This window comes from Callospermophilus lateralis, chromosome 3 (genome assembly GCF_048772815.1).
Source record: "Callospermophilus lateralis isolate mCalLat2 chromosome 3, mCalLat2.hap1, whole genome shotgun sequence".
In the NCBI taxonomy this organism is placed as follows: Eukaryota; Metazoa; Chordata; class Mammalia; order Rodentia; family Sciuridae; genus Callospermophilus; species Callospermophilus lateralis.
The window spans coordinates 139,938,432-139,949,067 of record NC_135307.1 but is presented as its reverse complement, the minus strand read 5'-3'; positions in this window follow the sequence as shown (position 1 = coordinate 139,949,067).

The window sequence follows — 10,636 nt, the reverse complement described above, 5'->3', positions numbered from 1 at the left end:
TTTTTTGAGTTCTTTGTATACTCTGGATATTAGGGCTCAATCTGAAGTGTGAGGAGTAAAAATTTGTTCCCATGATGTAGGCTCCCTATTTACCTCTCTTATTGTTTCTCTTGATGAGAAAAAACTTTTTAGTTTGAGTAAGTCCCATTTGTTGATTCTAGTTATTAACTCTTGTGCTATGGGTGTCGTATTGAGGAATTTGGAGCCTGACCCCACAATATGTAGATTGGAACCAACTTTTAATTCTATCAGACACAGAGTCTCTGATTTGATATCAAGCTCTTTGATCCATTTTGAGTTAACTTTTGCGCATGGCGAGAGAAAGAGATTTAGTTTCATTTTGTTGCATATGGATTTCCAGTTTTCCCAGCACCATTTGTTGAAGATGCTATCCTTCCTCCATTGATGCTTTTTGCCCCTTTATCAAATATAAGAAAGTTGTAATTTTGTGGATTGGTCTCTGTGTCCTCTATTCTGTACCATTGGTCCACCCGCCTGTTTTGGTACCAGTACCATGCTGTTTTTGTTACTATTGCTCTGTAGTATAGTTTGAAGTCTGGTATAGCTATACTGCCTGATTCACACTTCCTGCTTAGCATTGTTTTTGCTATTCTGGGTCTTTTATTTTTCCATATGAATTTCATGATTGCCTTCTCTATTTCTACAAGAAATGCCGTTGGGATTTTGATTGGCATTGCATTAAACCTATAGAGAACTTTTGGTAATATCGCCATTTTGATGATGTTGGTTCTGCCTATCCATGAACAGGGTATATTTTTCCATCTTCTAAGATCTTCTTCTATTTCTCTCTGTAGGGTTCTGTAGTTTTCATTATATAAATCTTTCACCTATTTTGTTAGGTGATTCCCAAGTATTTTATTTATTTTTTTTTTTTTTTGAGGATATTGTGAATTGAGTGGTTGTCCTCATTTCCATTTCAGAAGATTTGTAGCTGATATACAGGAATGCCTTTGATTTATGCATGTTGATTTTATATCCTGCCACTTTGCTGAATTCATTTATTAGCTCTAGTAGTTTCTTTGTAGACCCTTTTGGGTCTGCTAGGTATAGAATCAAGTCACCTGCAAATAGTGATAATTTAAGTTCTTCTTTTCCTATTTTTATGCCTTTAATTTCTTTCGTCTGTCTAATTGCTCTGGCCAGTGTTTCGAGAACTATGTTGAACAGAAGTGGTGAGAGAGGGCATCCCTGTTTTGTTCCAGATTTTAGAGGGAATGCCTTCAATTTTTCTCCATTCAGAATGATGCTAGCCTGAGGCTTAGCATAGATAGCTTTTACACTATTGAGGTATGTTCCTGTTATCCCTAGTTTTTCTAGAGTTTTGAACATAAAGGGATGCTGTACTTTGTCGAATGCTTTTTCTGCATCTATCGAGATGATCATATGGTTCTAATTTTTAAGCCTATTGATGTGGTGAATAACATTTATTGATTTCTGTATATTGAACCAGGCTTGCATCCCAGGGATGAATTCTACTTGATCATGATGCACGATCTTTTTGATATGTTTCTGTACCTGATTTGCCAGAATTTTATTGAGGATTTTTGCATCTATGTTCATTAGAGATATTGGTCTGTAGTTTTCTTTCTTTGAAGTGTCTTTGTCTGGTTTAGGAATCAGGGTGATGTTGGCCTCATAGAATGAATTTGAAAGTTCTCCCTCTTTTTCTATTTCCTGAAATAGCTTGAAAAGTATTGGTATTTGTTCTTCTTTAAAGGTTTTATAAAACTCTGCTGTATACCCATCCTGTCCTGGGCTTTTCTTACTTGGTAGTCTTTTGATGGCTTCTTCTATTTCCTCAATTGATATTGGTCTGTTTAGGTTGTGTATATCCTCCTGACTCAATCTGGGCAGATCATATGACTTAAGAAATTTATCGATGCCTTCACTATCTTCTATTTTATTGGAGTAAAAGGATTCAAAATAATTTCTAATTATTCTGTATTTCTGAAGTGTCTGTTGTGATATTGACTTTTTCATCCCGTATGCTAGTAATTTGAGTTCTCTCTCTTCTTCGCTTCATTAGCATGGATGAGGGTCTGTCAATCTTATTTATTTTTTCAAAGAACCAACTTTTAATTTTGTCAATTTTTTCCATTGTTTCTTTTGTTTCAATTTCATTGATTTCAGCTCTGATTTTAATTATTTCTTGCCTTCTACTACTTTTGCTGTTGTTTTGCTCTTCTTTTTCTAGTGTTTTGAGATGAAGTGTGAGATCATTTATTTGTTGGTTTTTTCTTTTTTAATGAATGAACTCCAAGCAATGAATTTTCCTCTTATTACCGCTTTCATTGTGTCCCATAGATTCCGATATGTTGTGTCTGTGTTTTCATTTATCTGTAAGAATTTTTTAATTTCCTCCTTGATGTCTTCTGTAACCCATTGATCATTCAGTAACTTATTGTTCATTCTCCAAGTGATGCATGATTTTTCTTTCCTTCTTTAATCGTTGATTTCCGTTTTCATTCCATTATGATCAGATAGGATGCATGGTATTATCTCTACTCCTTTATAATTTCTAAGAATTGCCCTGTGACATAATATATGATCTATTTATGAGAAGGATCCATGTGCTGCTGAGAAAAAAAGTATAACTGCTTGATGTTGGGTGGTATATTCTATGTATGTCAATTAAGTCTAGGTTATTAATTGTATTGTTGAGTTCTAGAGTTTCCTTATTCAACTTTTGTTTGGTAGATCTGTCCAGTGGTGAGAGAGGTGTGTTGAAGTCTCCCATGATTATTGTATGGTGGTCTATTAGACTCTTGAACTTGATAAGAGTTTGTTTGATGAACATAGCTGCACCATTGTTTGGGGCATACATATTTATGATTGTTATGTCTTGTTGGTGTATGGTTCCCTTGAGCAGTATGTAGTGTCCCTCTTTATCCCTTTTGATTAACTTTGGCTTGAAATTTATTTTATTTGATATGAGTATGGACACTCCTGCTTGTTTCCGAAGTCCATATGAGTGATATGATTTTTCCCAAGCTTTCACCTTCAGTCTATGTATGTCTTTTCCTATCAAATGCGTCTCCTGAAGGCAGCATATTGTTGGATCTTTATTTTTTTATTCCATTCTACTAACCTGTGTCTCTTGATTGGTGAGTTTAAGCCATTAAAATTTAGGGTTATTATTGAGATATGGATTGTTCTTCCAGCCATATTTGTTCATTCATGTTACTTAACATGGTTTGGTTTTCCTCTTTGCTTATTTTTTCCTTTACTGTACTACCTCCCGCTGTTGGTTTTCATTGATATTTTCCATTTCCTCTTCCTGTAATGTTTTGCCAAGGATGTTTTGAAGAGCTGGTTTTCTAGCTGTAAATTCTTTTAACTTTTGTTTATCATGGAAGGTTTTTTTTTTTTTTTATTGGTTATTCAAAACATTACAAAGATTTCAGAATCACATCGGTTACACATCCACATTTTTACATAATACCATAATAGTAACTGTTGTATTCTGCTGCCTTTCCTATCCTCTACTATCCCCCCTCCCTTCCCCTCCCATCTTCTCTCTCTACCCCATCTACTGTAATTCATTTCTCTCCTTATTTTTTTCCCATTCCCCTCACAAACTCTTATATGTAATTTTGTATAACAATGAGGGTCTCCTTCCATTTCCAAGCAATTTCCCTTTTCTCTCCCTTTCCCTCCCACTTCATGACTCTGCTTAATGTTAATCTTTTCCTCCTGCTCTTCCTCCCTGCTCTGTTCTTGGTTGCTCTCATTATATCAAAGAAGACATTTGGCATTTGTTTTTTAGGGATTGGCTAGCTTCACTTAGCATAATCTGCTCTAGTACCATCCATTTCCCTGCAAATTCCATGATTTTGTCATTTCTTAGTGCTGCGTAGTACTCCATTGTGTATAAATGCCACATTTTTTTTATCCATTCCTCTATTGAGGGGCATCGGGGTTGGTTCCACAGTCTAGCTATTGTGAATTGTGCTGCTATGAACATCGATGTGGCAGTATCCCTGTAGTACGCTCTTTTGAGGTCTTCAGGGAATAGTCCGAGAAGGGCAATAGCTGGATCAAATGGTGGTTCCATTCCCAGCTTTCCCAGGAATCTCCATACTGCTTTCCATATTGGCCTCACCATTTTGCAGTCCCACCAACAATGTATAAGAGTACCCTTTTCCCCACATCCTCGCCAGCACTTGTTATTGTTCGACTTCATAATGGCTGCCAATCTTACTGGAGTGAGATGGTATCTTAGGGTGGTTTTGATTTGCATTTCTCTGACTGCTAGAGATGGTGAGCATTTTTTCATGTACTTGTTGATTGATTGTATGTCCTCCTCTGAGAAGTGTCTGTTCAGGTCTTTGGCCCATTTGTTGATTGGGTTATTTGTTTTCTTATTGTTTAATTTTTTGAGTTCTTTGTATACTCTGGATATTAGGGCTCTATCTGAAGTGTGAGGAGTAAAAATTTGTTCCCATGATGTAGGCTCCCTATTTACCTCTCTTATTGTTTCTCTTGCTGAGAAAAAACTTTTTAGTTTAAGTAAGTCCCATTTGTTGATTCTTGTTTTTAACTCTTGTGCTATGGGTGTCCTATTAAGGAATTTGGAGCCCGACCCCACAATATGTAGATCGGAGCCAACCTTTTCATCTATCAGACGCATAGTCTCTGATTTGATATCAAGGTCCTTGATCCATTTTGAGTTAACTTTTGTGCATGGCGAGAGGAGGGGATTCAGTTTTATTTTATTGCATATGGATTTCCAGTTTTCCCAGCACCATTTGTTGAAGATGCTATCCTTCCTCCATTGCATGCTTTTAGCCCCTTTATCGAATATAAGATAGTTGTAATTTTGTGGATTGGTTTCTGTGTCCTCTATTCTATACCATTGGTCCACCCGCCTGTTTTGGTACCAGTACCATGCTGTTTTTGTTACTATTGCTTTGTAGTACAGTTTGAAATCTGGTATCGCTACACCTCCTGATTCACACTTCCTGCTTAGAATTGCTTTTGCTATTCTGGGTCTTTTATTTTTCCATATGAATTTCATGATTGCTTTATCTATTTCTACAAGAAATGCCGTTGGGATTTTGATTGGCATTGCATTGAACCTATAGAGAACTTTTGGTAATATTGCCATTGTGATGATGTTAGTTCTGCCTATCCATGAACAGGGTATATTTTTCCATCTTCTGAGATCTTCTTCTATTTCTCTCTTTAGGGTTCTGTAGTTTTCATTGTATAAATCTTTCACCTCTTTTGTTAGGTTGATTCCCAAGTATTTTATTTTTTTTGAGGATATTGTGAATGGGGTAGATGTCCTCATTTCCAGTTCAGAAGATTTGTCGCTGATATACAGGAATGCCTTTGATTTATGCGTGTTGATTTTATATCCAGCCACTTTGCTGAATTCATTTATTAGCTCTAGTAGTTTCTTTGTAGACCCTTTTGTGTCTTCTAGGTATAGGATCATATCATCCGCAAATAGTGATAATTTAAGTTCTTCTTTTCCTATTTTTATGCCTTTAATTTCTTTTGTCTGTCTAATTGCTCTGGCCAGTGTTTCGAGAACTGTATTGAATAGAAGTGGTGAGAGAGGGCATCCCTGTCTTGTTCCAGATTTTAGAGGGAATGCCTTCAGTTTTTTTCCATTTAGAATGATGCTAGCCTGAGGCTTAGCATATATAGCTTTTATAATTTTGAGGTAAGTTCCTGTTATCCCTAGTTTTTCTAATGTTTTGAACATAAAGGGATGCTGTACTTTGTCGAATGCTTTTTCTGCGTCCATCGAGATGATCATATGGTTCTTATCTTTAAGTCTATTGATGTGGTGAATAACGTTTATTGATTTCCGTATATTGAACCAGCCTTGCATCCCAGGGATGAATCCTACTTGATCATGGTGCACAATCTTTTAATATGTTTTTGTATATGATTTGCCAGAATTTTATTGAGGATTTTTGCATCTAAATTCATTAGGGATATTGGTCTGTAGTTTTCTTTCTTTGAGGTGTCCTTCTCTGGTTTGGGAATCAGGGTGATATTGGCCTCATAGAATGAATTTGGGAGTTCTCCCTCTTTTTCTATCTCCTGAAATAGATTATGGAGTATTGGTATTAGTTCCTCTTTAAATGTTTTGTAAAACTCTGCTGTATATCCATCCGGTCCTGGGCTTTTCTTGGTTGGTAGTCTTTTGATGGCTTCTTCTATTTCCTCCCTTGATATTGATCTGTTTAGGTTGTTTATATCTTCCTGATTCAATCTGGGTAGTTCATATGTCTCAAGGAATTTATCTATGCCTTCACTATCTTCTATTTTATTAGAGTATAGGGTTTCAAAATAATTTCTAATTATCGTCTGTATTTCTGAATTGTCTGTTGTGATGTTGCCTTTTTCATCCTGTAAGCTAGTAATTTGGGTTCTCTCTCTTCTTCTCTTTGTTAGTGTGGCTAGTGGTCTATCAATCTTATTTATTTTTTCAAAGAACCAACTTTTAGTTTTGTCAATTTTTTCGATTGTTTCTTTTGTTTCGATTTCATTGATTTCTGCTCTAATTTTAATTATTTCTTGCCTTCTACTGTATTTGCTGCTGATTTGTTCTTCTTTTTCTAAGGCTTTGAGGTGTAGTATGAGGTCATTTATTTGTTGGCTTTTCCTTCTTTTAAGGAATGAACTCCATGAAATGAATTTTCCTCTTAGTACTGCTTTCATAGTGTCCCAAAGATTTTGATATGTTGTTTCTGAGTTTTCGTTTACCTCTAAGAATTTTTTAATTTCCTCTTTGATGTCTTCTGTAACCCTTTGTTCATTCAGTAGCATATTGTTTAATCTCCATGTGATGTAGGGTTTTTCCTTTCTCATTTTATTATTGATTTCCAATTTCATTCCATTATGATCAGATAAAATGCATGGTAGTATCTCAACTCCTTTGTAATTGCTAAGCTTTGCCCTGTGACATAATATATGGTCTATTTTTGAGAAGGATCCATGTGCTGCTGAGAAGAAAGTGTATCCGCTTGATGTTGGGTGGTATATTCTGTATATATCAATTAAGTCTAAGTTATTTATTGTATTATTGAGCTCTATGGTTTCTTTATTCAATTTTTGTTTGGAAGATCTGTCCATTGGTGAGAGAGGTGTATTAAAATCTCCCATGATTATTGTGTTGTGGTCTATTAGACTCTTGAACTTGAGAAGAGTTTGTTTGATTAACGTAGCTGCACCATTGTTTGGGGCATATATATTAATGATCGTCAAGTCTTGTTGGTGTATGGTTCCCTTGAGCAGTATGTATTGTCCTTGTTTATCCCTTTTGATTAACTTTGGCTTGAAGTCTATTTTATTTGATACAAGTATGGACACCCCTGCTTGCTTCCGGGGTCCGTATGAGTGATATGATTTTTCCCAACCTTTCACCTTCAGTCTGTGTATGTCTTTTCCTATCAGATGAGTCTCCTGTAGGCAGCATATTGTTGGATCTTTTTTTTTAATCCATTCTACTAGCCTATGTCTTTTGATTGGTGCATTTAAGCCATTAACATTTAGGGTTACTATTGAGATATGGTTTGTATTTCCAGCCATATTTGGTTATGTATGATACTTAACATGATTAGTTTTTCCTCTATGCTTAGTTTTTCCTTTATTGTACTACCTCCCGTTGTTGGTTTTCATTGTTATTTTTCATTTCCTCTTCCTGTAATGTTTTGCCAAGGATGTTTTGAAGAGCTGGTTTTCTAGCTACAAATTCTTTTAACTTTTGCTTATCGTGGAAGATTTTTATTTCATCTTCAATCCTGAAGCTTAATTTCACTGGATACATGATTCTTGGTTGGAACCCTTTTTCTTTCAGCGTTTGAAATATGTTGTTCCAGGATCTTCTAGCTTTCAGAGTCTGTGTTGAAAGATCAGCAGTTATCCTGATTGGTTTACCCTTAAATGTAATCTGCTTCCTCTCTCTTGTGGCTTTTAAGATTCTCTCCTTATTCTGTATGTTGGGCATCTTCATTATTATATGTCTTGGTGTGGATCTCTTATGATTTTGTATATTCGGTGTCCTGTAGGCTTCTAGTATTTGGATTTCTTTTTCATTCTTTAAGTCTGGGAAGTTTTCTAGTATTATTTCATTGAATAGATTACTCATTCCCTTGGTTTGGACCTCTGTACCCTCTTGTATCCCAATAACTCTTAGGTTTGGTTTCTTGATGTTATCCCATAATTCTTGGATGTTCTGCTCATGATTTCTTAACATTCTCGCTGAGCTGTCTATGTTCTTTTCAAGTTGAAAAACTTTGTCTTCGTTGTCTGAAGTTCTATCTTCCAAGTGTTCTACTCTGCTGGTAATACTCTCATTTGAGTTTTTAATTTGGTTTATTGTTTCCTGCATTTCCAGGATTTCTGTTTGTTTGTTTTTTATATCCTCTATCTCCCTATAGAGTTGATCTTTTGCTTCTTGGATTTGTTTATGTAATTCATTGTCAAAGTGATTTTTCATTGTCTGAATTTGATGAATAATGTCTTCCTTGAGACTCCAGATCATCTGAAGCATGTATATCCTGAACTCTTTGTCTGACATTCCATCAGCTGCAGATATTACCTCATCTAATGTTGAATTGACCTGTATTGTTTGTGGTCCTTTCTTTCCTTGTCTTTTCATACTGCTCATGATTCTTTCTAGCTTTGTGAAACTGTTGAGCTAATGTTTTTCCCCTTATATATTTGTATTGTTCTTGAATATCTCCAATATCCGTCTTTTTCGGAGAAAGACAATGTTAACAGATCCCAATATCAACAGTACATTATCTAAGGACAAGTTTTCATTATTAATACATTTATAGTTAGATTCTAAGACTATAGATATTGGATTTAATTATTACTTAAGAATATATTCCTTAGTTTCATAAAAGGCGTACCATATCTGGTGGCATATAGAAAACTTAATTTCAGACGAAGGATGTTATACTTAAAGAGAAAGGAGTGAGGGAATGAGGTTAAACTAACTTAGCACCTTTGGAGAACTCTAACCACTCGACTGGTAATTTATGGAAGAATGTATAGACTCAACCTCCTATTTAGATAGTTACCCTATGTATAGATAGCAAAAGTTAGGAGATTGAAAGTGGTATAGAGAGAATATGAATTAAAAAAAAAAGAAAAGAAAAGAAATAACAAGGAAGAAAAGAGAAATAAGAGAAGGGAAAGGGAAGTAAGATAGAAATACAGAAAAAAAATGGGGGGGAGGTGGGGTATATGCAATTCCTCTATATTTATATTACTTTGGTAATTCAGTTGTTCATGCTCAGTTCTTGGTTTCACATATGCTGAAGTTGTGAAAGAGAGAGAAGAAAAGAGAAAGAGAGGAAAAAAAAAAAAAGTCTCTCAGAACACTGTTTTCCTTGCTTCCAGTAGGTGGCGTTGTCTATTCCTGGTTTGAGCCTCTGTATTCAGGGTGGTGGGTATAGCCAGTGTGAAGGGAAATGAGCTTCCACCTGTATCTTCCCTACTCTAGTCTCTGAGGTAGAAACCAGGTGCCTCTACAGTTGTTGTTTTGTGTTGATAGCTACAATCCCCAAAAGCTTGTGGGAAATATTTTGAGTTATCGCAGCTAAGGGTGGGGGAGTTGGAAACCGGGTACCTGGATCAGCCGCAACTGTGCTGGTAGCCACACCCACTTTGATGGGTTTTAAGGGTTGATGGGCTTCCTGGAGACTAGCACTCGGGGTGGGACCGGACTTCCTCCTCCGGTCTGGCTGAGCGGCTGGCGCCTTCCTGCTCCGGTCTGGCTGGCGGCTGGCGCCTTCCTGCTCCGGTCTGGCTGGGCGGCTGTCGCGGCTTCCTGCTCCGGTCTGGCTGGGCGGCTGTCGCGGCTTCCTGCTCCGGTCTGGCTGGGCGGCTGTCGCGGCTTCCTGCTCCGGTCTGGCTGGGCGGCTGTCGCGGCTTCCTGCTCCGGTCTGGCTGTATCGTGGAAGGTTTTAATTTCATCTTCCATCCTGAAGCTTAATTTCACTGGATACACAATTCTTGGTTGGAACCCATTTTCTTTCAGTGTTTGAAATATGCTATTCCAGGATCTTCTAGCTTTCAGAGTCTGTGTTGAAAGATCAGCTGTTATCCTGATTGGTTTACCCCTAAATGTAATCTGCTTCCTTTCTCTTGTAGCTTTTAAAATTCTCTCCTTATTCTGTATGTTGGGCATCTTCATTATAATGTGTCTAGGTGTGGATCTCTTATGATTTTGCACATTTGGCGTCCTGTAGGCTTCTAGGATTTGGTATTCTGTTTCATTCTTCAAGTCTGGGAAGTTTTCTTGTATTATTTTGTTGAACAGATTGCTCATTCCTTTGGTTTGGACCTCTATACCTTCCTGTATCCCAATAACTCTTAAGTTTGGTCTCTTTATGTTATCCCATATTTCTTGGATGTTCTGCTCATGGTTTCTTAACAGTCTCACTGAGCTGTCTATGTTCTTTTCGAGTTAAAATATTTTGTCTTCATTGTCTGATGTTCTATCTTCTAAGTGTTCTACTCTGCTGGTAGTACTCTCATTTGAGTTTTTAATTTGGTTTATTGCTTCCTGCATTTCTAGGATTTCTTCTTGTTTGTTTTTTATAACCTCTATCTCCCTGTATAGTTGATCTTTTGCTTCTTGGAT